The sequence below is a fragment of the Panthera uncia genome (genome assembly GCF_023721935.1).
Source record: "Panthera uncia isolate 11264 chromosome B3 unlocalized genomic scaffold, Puncia_PCG_1.0 HiC_scaffold_1, whole genome shotgun sequence".
NCBI classification, from domain to species: domain Eukaryota; kingdom Metazoa; phylum Chordata; class Mammalia; order Carnivora; family Felidae; genus Panthera; species Panthera uncia.
In genome coordinates, this window is record NW_026057582.1 from 63679 (window position 1) to 76193 (window position 12515).

The 12515-nt window shown below is 42.1% G+C and overlaps 1 pseudogene; it reads left to right on the forward strand.

Moving 5' to 3' along the window:
- Positions 1–9587: 9587 nt before the first annotated feature.
- On the forward strand, positions 9588–11948 carry LOC125909060 (disintegrin and metalloproteinase domain-containing protein 24-like; annotated as a pseudogene).
- Positions 11949–12515: the final 567 nt, after the last annotated feature.

Here is a 12515-nt window from a genome sequence, read left to right on the forward strand (position 1 = left end):
CATCACCCACCCTGCCCTCCCTCCCACCCCCCATCAACCCTCAATTTGTTCTCAGTTTTTAACAGTCTCTTATGCTTTGGCTCTCTCCCACTCTAACCTCTTTTTTTTTTTTTCTTTCCTTCCCCTCCCCCATGGGTTTCTGTTATGTTTCTCAGGATCCACATAAGAGTGAAACCATATGGTATCTGTCTTTCTCTGTATGGCTTATTTCACTTAGCATCACACTCTCCAGTTCCATCCATGTTGCTACAAAAGGCCATATTTCATTTTTTCTCATTGCCACGTAGTATTCCATTGTGTATATAAACCACAATTTCTTTATCCATTCATCAGTTGATGGACATTTAGGCTCTTTCCATAATTTGGCTATTGTTGAGAGTGCCGCTATAAACATTGGGTTACAGGTGCCCCTATGCATCAGTACTCCTGTATCCCTTGGATAAATCCCTAGCAGTGCTATTGCTGGGTCATAGGGTAGGTCTATTTTTAATTTTCTGAGGAACCTCCACACTGCTTTCCAGAGCGGCTGCACCAATTTGCATTCCCACCAACAGTGCAAGAGGGTTCCTGTTTCTCCACATCCTCTCCAGCATCTATAGTCTCCTGATTTCTTCATTTTGGCCACTCTGACTGGCGTGAGGTGATATCTGAGTGTGGTTTTGATTTGTATTTCCCTGATAAGGAGCGACGTTGAACATCTTTTCATGTGCCTGTTGGCCATCCGGATGTCTTCTTTAGAGAAGTGTCTATTCATGTATTTTGCCCATTTCTTCACTGGGTTACTTGTTTTTCGGGTGTGGAGTTTGATGAGCTCTTTATAGATTTTGGATACTAGCCCTTTGTCCGATGTGTCATTTGCAAATATCTTTTCCCATTCCGTGGGTTGCCTTTTAGTTTTGTTGGTTGTTTCCTTTGCTGTGCAGAAGCTTTTTATCTTCATAAGGTCCCAGTAATTCACTTTTGCTTTTAATTCCCTTGCCTTTGGGGATGTGCCGAGTAAGAGATTGCTACGGCTGAGGTCAGAGAGGTCTTTTCCTGCTTTCTCCTCTAAGGTTTTGATGGTTTCCTGTCTCACATTCAGGTCCTTTATCCATTTTGAGTTTATTTTTGTGAATGATGTGAGAAAGTGGTCTAGTTTCAACCTTCTGCATGTTGCTGTCCAGTTCTCCCAGCACCATTTGTTAAAGAGACTGTCTTTTTTCCATTGGATGTTCTTTCCTGCTTTGTCAAAGATGAGTTGGCCATACGTTTGTGGGTCTAGTTCTGGGATTTCTATTCTATTCCATTGGTCTATGTGTCTGTTTTTATGCCAATACCATGCTGACTTGATGATGACAGCTTTGTAGTAGAGGCTAAAGTCTGGGATTGTGATGCCTCCTGCTTTGGTCTTCTTCTTCAAAATTACTTTGGCTATTCGGGGCCTTTTGTGGTTCCATATGAATTTTAGGATTGCTTGTTCTAGTTTCGAGAAGAATGCTGGTGCAATTTTGATTGGGATTGCATTGAATGTGTAGATAGCTTTGGGTAGTATTGACATTTTGACAATATTTATTCTTCCAATCCATGAGCAGGGAATGTCTTTCCATTTCTTTATATCTTCTTCAATTACCTGCATAAGCTTTCTATAGTTTTCAGCATACAGATCTTTTACATCTTTGGTTAGATTTATTCCTAGGTATTTTATGCTTCTTGGTGCAATTGTGAATGGGATCAGTTTCTTCATTTGTCTTTCTGTTGCTTCATTGTTAGTGTATAAGAATGCAACTGATTTCTGCACATTGATTTTGTATCCTGCAAGTTTGCTGAATTCATGTATCAGTTCTAGCAGACTTTTGGTGGAGTCTATCGGATTTTCCATGTATAATATCATGTCATCTGCAAAAAGCGAAAGCTTGACTTCGTCTTTGCCAATTTTGATGCCTTTGATTTCCTTTTGTTGTCTGATTGCTGATGCTAGAACTTCCAGCACTATATTAAACAACAGCGGTGACAGTGGGCATCCCTGTCGTGTTCCTGATCTCAGGGAAAAAGCTCTCAGTTTTTCCCCGTTGAGGATGATGTTAGCTGTGGGCTTTTCATAAATGGCCTTTATGATCTTTAAGTATGTTCCTTCTATCCCGACTTTCTCAAGGGTTTTTATTAAGAAAGGGTGCTGGATTTTGTCAAAGGCCTTTTCTGCATCGAGTGACAGGATCATATGGTTCTTCTCTTTTTTTGTTGTTAATGTGATGTATCACGTTGATCGATTTGCGAATGTTGAACCAGCCCTGCATCCCAGGAATGAATCCCACTTGATCATGGTGAATAATTCTTTTTATATGCTGTTGAATTCGATTTGCTAGTATCTTATTAAGAATTTTTGCATCCATATTCATCAGGGATATTGGCCTGTAGTTTTCTTTTTTTACTGGGTCTCTGTCTGGTTTAGGAATCAAAGTAATACTGGCTTCATAGAATGAGTCTGGAAGTTTTCCTTCCCTTTCTATTTCTTGGAATAGCTTGAGAAGGATAGGTATTATCTCTGCTTTAAATGTCTGGTAGAACTCCCCTGGGAAGCCATCTGGTCCTGGACTCTTATTTGTTGGGAGATGTTTGATAACCGATTCAATTTCTTCGCTGGTTATGGGTCTGTTCAAGCTTTCTATTTCCTCCTGATTGAGTTTTGGAAGAGTGTGGGTGTTTAGAAATTTGTCCATTTCTTCCAGGTTGTCCAATTTGCTGGCATATAATTTTTCATAGTATTCCCTGATAATTGTTTGTATCTCTGAGGGATTGGTTGTAATCATTCCATTTTCATTCATGATTTTATCTATTTGGGTCATCTCCCTTTTCTTTTTGAGAAGCCTGGCTAGAGGTTTGTCAATTTTGTTTATTTTTTCAAAAAACCAACTCTTGGTTTCGTTGATCTGCTCTACAGTTTTTTTAGATTCTATATTGTTTATTTCTGCTCTGATCTTTATTATTTCTCTTCTTCTGCTGGGTTTAGGCTGCCTTTGCTGTTCTGCTTCTATTTCCTTTAGGTGTGCTGTTAGGTTTTGTATTTGGGATTTTTCTTGTTTCTTGAGATAGGCCTGGATTGCAATGTATTTTCCTCTCAGGACTGCCTTCGCTGCATCCCAAAGCGTTTGGATTGTTGTATTTTCATTTTCGTTTGTTTCCATGTATATTTTAATTTCTTCTCTAATTGCCTGGTTGACCCACTCATTCGTTAGTAGGGTGTTCTTTAACCTCCATGCTTTTGGAGGTTTTCCAGACTTTTTCCTGTGGTTGATTTCAAGCTTCATAGCATTGTGGTCTGAAAGTATGCATGGTATAATTTCAATTCTTGTAAACTTATGAAGGGCTGTTTTGTGACCCAGTATATGATCTATCTTGGAGAATGTTCCATGTGCACTCGAGAAGAAAGTATATTCTGTTGCTTTGGGATGCAGAGTTCTAAATATATCTGTCAAGTCCATCTGATCCAATGTATCATTCAGGGCCCTTGTTTCTTTATTGACTGTGTGTCTAGATGATCTATCCATTTCTGTAAGTGGGGTGTTAAAGTCCCCTGCATTTACCACATTCTTATCAATAAGGTTGCTTATGTTTATGAGTAATTGTTTTATATATCTGGGGGCTCGGGTATTTGGCGCATAGACATTTATAATAGTTAGCTCTTCCTGGTGGATAGACCCTGTGATTATTATATAATGCCCTTCTTCATCTCTTGTTACAGCCTTTAATTTAAAGTCTAGTTTGTCTGATATAAGTATGGCTACTCCAGCTTTCTTTTGGCTTCCAGGAGCATGATAAATAGTTCTCCATCCCCTCACTCTCAATCTAAAGGTGTCCTCAGATCTAAAATGAGTCTCTTGTAGACAGCAAATAGATGGGTCTTGTTTTTTTATCCATTCTGATACCCTATGTCTTTTAGTTGGCGCATTTAATCCATTTACATTCAGTGTTATTATAGAAAGATATGGGTTTAGAGTCATTGTGATGTCTGTATGTTTTATGCTTGTAGTGATGTCTCTGGTACTTTGTCTCACAGGATCCCCCTTAGGATCTCTTGTAGGGCTGGTTTCGTGGTGACAAATTCCTTCAGTTTTTGTTTGGGAAGACCTTTATCTCTCCTTCTATTCTAAATGACAGACTTGCTGGATAAAGGATTCTCGGCTGCATATTTTTTCTGTTTAGCACACTGTAGATATCGTGCCAAGCCTTTCTGGCCTGCCAAGTTTCAAAGGAGAGATCAGTCACGAGTCTTATAGGTCTCCCTTTATAAGTGAGGGCACGTTTATCCCTTGCTGCTTTCAGAATTTTCTCTTTATCCTTGTATTTTGCCAGTTTCACTATGATATGTCGTACAGAAGATCGATTCAAGTTACGTCTGAAGGGAGTTCTCTGTGCCTCTTGGATTTCAATGCCTTTTTCCTTCCCCAGTTCAGGGAAGTTCTCAGCTATAATTTGTTCAAGTACCCCTTCAGCACCTTTCCCTCTCTCTTCCTCCTCTGGGATACCAATTATGCGTATATTATTTTTTTTTAGTGTATCACTTAGTTCTCTAATTTTCCCCTCATACTCCTGGATTTTTTTGTCTCTCTTTCTTTCAGCTTCCTCTTTCTCCATAACTTTATCTTCTAGTTCACCTATTCTCTCCTCTGCCTCTTCAAGCCGAGCCATCGTGGATTCCATTTTGTTTTGCATTTCGTTTAAAGCGTTTTTCAACTCCTCGTGACTGTTCCTTAGTCCCTCGATCTTTGTGGCAAGAGATTCTCTGCTGTCCTGTATACTGTTTTCAAGCCCAGCGATTAATTTTATGACTATTATTCTAAATTCACTTTCTGTTATATTATTTAAATCCTTTTTGATCAGTTCATTAGCTGTTGTTATTTCCTGGAGATTCTTCTGAGGGGAATTCTTCCGTTTGGTCATTTTGGAGAGTCCCTTGCGTGGTGAGGACCTGCAGTGCACTTCCCCTGTGCTGTGGTGTATAACTGGAGTTAGTGGGCGGGGCCGCAGTCCGACCCGATGTCTGCCCCCAGCCCACTGCTGGGGCAACAGTCAGACTGGTATGTGCCTTCTCTTCCCCTCTCCTAGGGGCGGGATTCACTGTGGGGTGGCGTGTCCCGTCTGGGCTACTTGCACACTGCCAGGCTTGTGTTGCTGGGGATCTGGCGTATTAGCTGGGGTGGGTAGGCAAGGTGCACGGGGGGTGGAGGGGCAGGCTTAGCTCGCTTCTCCTTAGGTGATCCACTCCAGGAGGAGCCCTGTGGCAGCGGGAGGGAGTCAGATCCGCTGCCGATGCCGGAGGTTTGGCTCCGCAGAAGCACAGAGTTGGGTGTTTGCGCGGAGCGAGCAAGTTCCCTGGCAGGAACTGGTTCCCTTTGGGATTTTGGCTGGGGGATGGGCGGGGGAGATGGCGCTGGCGCCTTTGTTCCCCGCCAAGCTGAGCTCTGCCGTCCGGGGGCTCAGCAGCTCTCCCTCCCTTTGTCCTCCAGCCTTCCCGCTTTCCGAGCAGAGCTGTTAACGTATGACCTCCCAGACGCTAAGTCGCGCTTGCTGTCAGAACACAGTCTGTCCGGCCCCTCCGCTTTTGCCAGCCAGACTCGGGGGCTCTGCTTGGCCGGCGAGCCGCCCCTCCGCCCCGGCTCCCTCCCGCCAGTCCGTGGAGCGCACACCGCCTCGCCGCCCTTCCTACCCTCTTCCGTGGGCCTCTAGTCTGCGCTTGACTCCGGAGACTCCCTTCTGCTAATCCTCTGGCGGTTTTCTGGGTTCTTTAGGCAGGTGTAGGTGGAATCTAAGTGATCGGCAGGACGCGTTGTGAGCCCCGCGTCCTCCTATGCTGCCATCTTCCCCTAGAATCCCACATATACTTTATCCATTTATCAGTCAATGCTTACTTGGACTGTTTCCATAGCTGGGCTGTTTTTGATAGGGCTGCTATAAACATAGAGGTACAATTCCCTTTAAATTAGTATTTTTGTATCCTTTGGGTAAATACCTAGTAGTTCAATTGATAAATCATAAGGTAGTTATATTTTTAGCATTTTGAGGAACACCCATACTGTTTTTCAGACAAGCTGCACCAATTTCCATTCCCACGAGCAGTGCAAAAGTGTTCCCCTTTATCTGTACCCTCACCAATACCTGTTGTTTCTTGTGTAGTTGAGTTTAGCCATTCTGACAGGAGTTAGTTGATACTTCCTTGTAGTTTTGATTTATATTTCCCTGATTATAAGTGATGTTGAGCATCTTTTCATGTGTTTATTGACCATCTGTATGTCACATTTTGGAAAATCTATTCAGCCTTCTGCTCATTTTTTAATAGGATTATTCAGTTTTGGAGTTGAATTTGATACTATATATAGAAATCCTGATAAACTCCACCAAAAAAAAAAAAAAAAACCTGGCTAGAACTGATACGATAAACTATTAAAGCTGCAGCATACAAAATCAACATACAGAAATTTGTGCATTTCGATACATCAGTAATGAAGCAGGGGAAAGAGAAATCAATGAACAATCCCATTTACAATTACACCAGAAACCATAAGATACCTAGAAACAACCCTCTCTAAAGAGTTAAAAGAGCTTTAATCTGAAAAATCTGGGACATTTATGGAAGAAATTGAAGAAGACACAAAGAAATGGAAAAATATTCCATGCACATGGATTAAAACAAAACATTGTTAAAATGTTGATACTACCCAAAGCAATCTAGACATTCAATGAAAATAATTCACTGTAAATATCCCTGTCAAATAATACAAGAATTCTTCACAGAGCTAAAACAAATAATTCTAAAATTATCATGGAACCACAAAAGACCCCGAACACCCAATGCGATCCTGAAAAAGAAAAAAAAAAAAAAATGGAGGCATCACAATTCTGGATTTCAACCTATATTACAATGCTGTAGTCATAAAGACAGTATGGTCCTGGAACAAAAATAGACATATAGATTAATGGAACAGAGTATAAAACCCAGAAATGGACACATAACAATATGGTCAAGTAATCTTCAACAAAGCAGGAAACAGTATCAAATGGAATGACAGTCCCTTCAACAAATGGTGTTTGGAAAACTGGACAGCAACCTGAAACTCTAATGGAACTGGGCCACTTTCTTACAATATACACAAAAACAAATTCAAAATGGATGAATGACCTAAATGTGAGACAGGAAACCATCAAAATCCTAAGGGAAAACACAGGCACCAACCTCTTTGACCATGGTTCGAGCAACTTCTTACCAGACATGTCCCAGATGCAAGGGAAACAAAAGCAAAAATGAACTATTGGGACTTCATCAAGATAAAAAGCTTCTGCACAGCAAGGAAACAATCAACAAAACTAAAAGGCAACTGACAAAATAGGAGAAGATATTTGCAAATGGCATATAAGATAAAGGCTCAGTATCCAAAATGTATAAAGAACTTATCAAACTCGACACTCAAAAAAACCAAAAAATCTGGTGAAGAAATGGTCAGAAGACATGAATAGACATTTTTCCAAGAAGACTTCCAGATGGCGAAAAGACACGTGTAATGAGGCTCATTGTCACTCACTGTCAGGGAAACATAAATCAAAACCACAATGAGATAACACCTTAAGCCTGTCAGGATGGCTAAAATTAACATGGTAGGAATGCAAACTTGTGCAGCCATTCTGGAAAATAGTGTGGAGATTCCTCAAAAAAATTAAAAATAGAACTATCCTGTGATTGAGCAATTGCTTTACTAGGAATTTAAAGGATACCAAAATGCTGATTTGAAGGGGCACAGGCACCCCAATGATTATAGCAGCTCTATCAACAATAAGGAAATTGTGGAAGAGCCCAAATATCCATCAAGAGACGAACGCATATAGAAGATGTGGTAAATACATACAATGGAATATTAGCCATCAAAAAGAATGAAATCTTGCCATTTACAACAATGTGGGTGGAACAACAACATATTAACCTAAGTGAAATAAGTCACCAAGAAAAAGACAAATATCCTATGATTTCACTCATATGTGGAATATAAGAAACACAACAGAGGGGAAGGAAAAATAAAAGAAAAGAAAAACAGAGAGGGAGGAAACTGGAAGAGACTCTTAAATACAGAGAACAAACAGAGGGGAGGTGGAGAAGGTGGGCTAAAAGGGAGATGGGCATTAAGAAGGGCACTTGTTGAGATGAGAACTGGGTGTTATATGTACGTGATGAATCACTAAATTCTACACCTGAAATCAATACTACACTGTATGTTAACACACTTGAATTTAAATTAAAAATATTACAAGAAAATTAAATACATACATATATGAACTATTGGGACTACCTCAAAATACCAAGCTTCTGCACAGTGAAGAAAACAATAAACAAAACTAAAAGGCAACCTACGGAATGGAAGAAGATATTTGTAAATGGCAGATCTCCATGGTTAGGATCCAAAGTATGCAAATTTTTAAAAATTATTTTGACATATCAGTACAGAGTGTCTACCCATGCATACTTTGTGTGAGAAGCAAAATTCTTTTATCGTGGTGAGATCTCACTGAAACTGAGATCCACCTTCGTGGATCTAAAATTTAACCGTACAGTACAGTATTGTTAACTACACGTGTATTATTGTGGAGAAGACCTCTAGAACTTAGTCATCTTGCATAACAGAAAATCACACCCCTTGATATCTCACCCTCATTGCCTCTCGCTGCCAGCCCCTGGCAACTGCCACTCCACTCTCTGTTTTATTGTTATCAAAACCCAAATTCAGCTGCCTGTTGCTGGAAAAGTCACCGTTCTAAGTTTTAGTTTTGGTGGGAAAGGAATTTGAGCTTTATTCAGAAGGCCAGCCACTGTGGAGAATGCAGACTCTTGTCCAAAAGCCAACTCTGAGGGTTTCTGCCTGACCCAGGGTTTTTTAAAGTAGTAGAGGGTACTTAATCAAACAAGAGAGTTCCATTGTTGATAACGTCTTTTGATCATGTGCAGACTCCATGGTGCAAGCTGCCAAAGTTACCACAACTCCCCGGCATCTCCAGCTGAGAAGGGAACCACATATGCATGGGAGGAGACTGCAGAGGCCAGGAAAGGACTCCAATAAGGGATTAGAGTGGAAAACCCCTGGGGCTCACACATGGTCAGCAGTACTTTCTGTTCTCCCCAGCTGGCATAAAAAAATACTAAAATACAACCTTGTAGTTCACCAAGCATCACACGGAATACTGGCAAATGTTCTCCTCAGTAAACTCAGAGGAAGCTTCAAAGCAAAAACCAAAAGAAACAAATAGCTTGAAAACTAATATCTAACCAGAATGAGACATGAAAAACGACAAAGCTATTTTTTTCATCACCTATAAAGGTAAAATTGGCAATCTCCACCTCCACATCCCAAGGAAGTAGGAAGAATTGGTCTCCGTTATGAGGAAAAGTAGTCATCCATAGAAAGTGACCTAGTAGTACCAAAGAACATGAAATTGGTAGAGAATTTCAGGGTGTTATAATTGCATATCTCATATTCACTAGCTGGAGGAAAGATGGAATGTGTTGAATAGAGCCACGTCTCTGGGTCCAAGTCCCTACCCATGTCCATGTGACACACTTGAACTGGCCCACCTGCCTCTCCCACATCCACCCCAGCTGAACTGATGTGCAGGGTCACCCAATGCCACACTCTGGGACTGTTACCTAACCCCACAGGTGGCTCCCAGGTGCCGGGTGCTGTCCACCTGGCACAGCCCTCTGTTCTGTCAGACTACCTAGACCTCTCTTTGCTGAGGATCCTCCATTTATCCATTCTCACTGGCAGATGTCCCTGAGCAGGGGCATGAGGCTGGAAGAGGGCCAGGTCACCTTGAGGGCGTCCCTCTTGCAGTTTCCACTCTGGGCAGTGCTGGCTCCTGTGCAGGGTTCTCAAGGTCATTCCTCATGGCGCTACATCTCCTTGAGGTGGTAATTACAAAGAAGGAGCTGGACAATGGCAAGGGCGTTCAGATGCCTGGCTGGCTGTCCTGTAGCCTGTGTTTTGGGGACAAGAGACACGTTATCCACATGCGGTGCTAGAAACCCTTTTTGTCCATACATCTGCTGCTGATGACTCAGGATGCTCAGGGAGCCTTGCAGATGGACTACCCCTCCATGCCTCCAGACTGTTACTACCTTGGCTACCTGGAGGAGATTCCTCTTTCCATGGTCACCATGGACACGTGCTATCAGGGCCTTGAAGGTATCATGAAGTTGGATGACCTTGTCTATGAAATCAGACACCTCAGCAATTCCCAACATTTGAACACATTGTTTCTCAGATAATGGCAGACACCAATGCAATAGGACCTACTTATAACCTGGGATAAGGAGGATAGGGACCCATGTTCCTCAAGCAAATGCCAGTGCAGTCCTCAGGATCTATAGTAAATTATAGTCATCCCATCAGAGATTTTGCTCTCAGTTCCAAAACAATATACAGTGTGTTTAACCACGAGTCAAAATGTGCCCAATTCCTAATAAGGCTAGTTAGCTTAATTGACTCATTGTTTCATGGGATTCATGTAAGATACCATATTGGTTTCATGATATTTTATAATGAGAGATATCCAGCTAATATGGGCAAATATGTGTTGCATCAGAGTCTTTTTTTTTTTTGATACTATGAGTCCAAGTGTTTTCGAATTATTAAACCACATTCATCCTTAATTGAGATTAGAGATGGATCCCATGAAGTTAATTTCAGTCCAGTTGTATGCAGTATATGCCATCCACAAAGCCCCATCATGATGGGTTATTTAGGCAGACATTATTTACTCTTGTCTGTCATAGCATCACATCAGGTTGCAAAAAATATTGGTTTGTGGGTTGACACTGATGAATATGCTTGCCAGAAAAGGTCCAACTGCATTAGGACCCAACTCCCTTGTACACCTGAAGCTTTCAGTAAGTGTTCCTTCATTTATACGCAGCACAAAATGAGTGGCAGATTAGGCAAGTGCCTCTTCAACATCTAAATGGTGCATTGAAATAAAAGCCTGACCCACAATAATTTCTGAAACTACTTAGCTGACCCAGGCAAGCACTGTGACTGCAGCTCCTTAGAGCAGTGTTACAGCAATCTGTGCTGTATGAGTGATTGTATTTTAACCCCTGGGGGCAAATGTAATACAGGCAGATGCTGTACACACTGCACCTATTCTGATGCTGGGACACTCTGAAGAACCATCCAAAATATATGTGATCTTCCAGAATTTTGTCGTGGGGTATCCTTGGAATGCCATGATGATTTCTATATGCAAGATGGAACTCCGTGCACTGAAGAGAGCTGCTATCACGGAAACTGCACTGACTGCACTATTCACTGCCAAGAAATCTTTGGCAGAAATTGTGGGAAAGGTGAAGATGTCTGCTATACCATAAATCACAAAGGCAGCAGACCTGGACACTGCAGAAGACCCCGGGGAATTCAATGCTGAATCTGTTCCCATACAGACGTGCCATGTGGAAGGCTGCAGTGTAGTAATGTCACATATCTCCCTCAGCTACAAGAGCATGTTGGATTCCATCCGTCTGAGATCTCAGGGTTCTGGTGTTTGCAGCTGGATTCATGTCATAGCACAACCGATATTGGTCATGTGAAAACTGGTATGTCATATGCTCCTGGAAACATCTGTCAGGATACCTACTGCACTGGCAGTGTGGCTCAGCTGAATTATGACTGTATCCCGGAGAAATGCAGTCACAGAGGGTCATGTGACAATAACAGGAACTGCCATTGCCACGTAGGCTGGGATCCTCCACGATGCACTGGACGAGGCACTGGTGGGAGCACAGACAGTGGACCCCTCCAAGAAGAATGCGGCCAGTCAGGCAAAGTCATGAATCCCTGGTATATCTCAGAGTGGTTTTTGGTCCCATTTAAGCCATAATAGCTGCATTTCTTGTGGTGTCACCACAAATGTCAGATTATCAACACCGAGAAAGTTGAGGGACTAATTGTTGCTGAAGACAATCCATAATTAGCCTCCTGACTGCTGAACAACTATAGACAATCCAACTGGCACATGTGTGAAAATACAGTAATAAGGCTGCAGAGCTGACATCCACGTTTCCGGGGGTCTGTGGGAGACACAGGGGTCCACAGGCACATCACAGCTCTGACACAGGTCTCTATGTGTCACTGAACAGAACGCTGAAACAAAACTTAAAAACTGTGTGGTTGTGGCCTCTATGTATATGTGTAAGCCTCCAAGAGCCCAAACTTAGCCCGAGATTATGTGCAAAGGACCTGAGTCAGCATCTGGGTCTTGAACTGAGGTATACGCTTCCAGAATTAAGAGAAGTTGACACAAGCTCTCTTAGGGACAAATTCATAAGTTTTCTCCAAAACTGTGCTCTTGCGCACTGAACATTTTCTCATTCTCCAGGTAATCTCTCTTTCCCTGATCCGGCATGGGTCCAGGGTAATGGTGGGATATGACCCACCCACACTGTCTATCCCACACTGGGGTGTCTGTGATTGTGAGGGAATGGGGACTGGCATTAGGTTCCACCT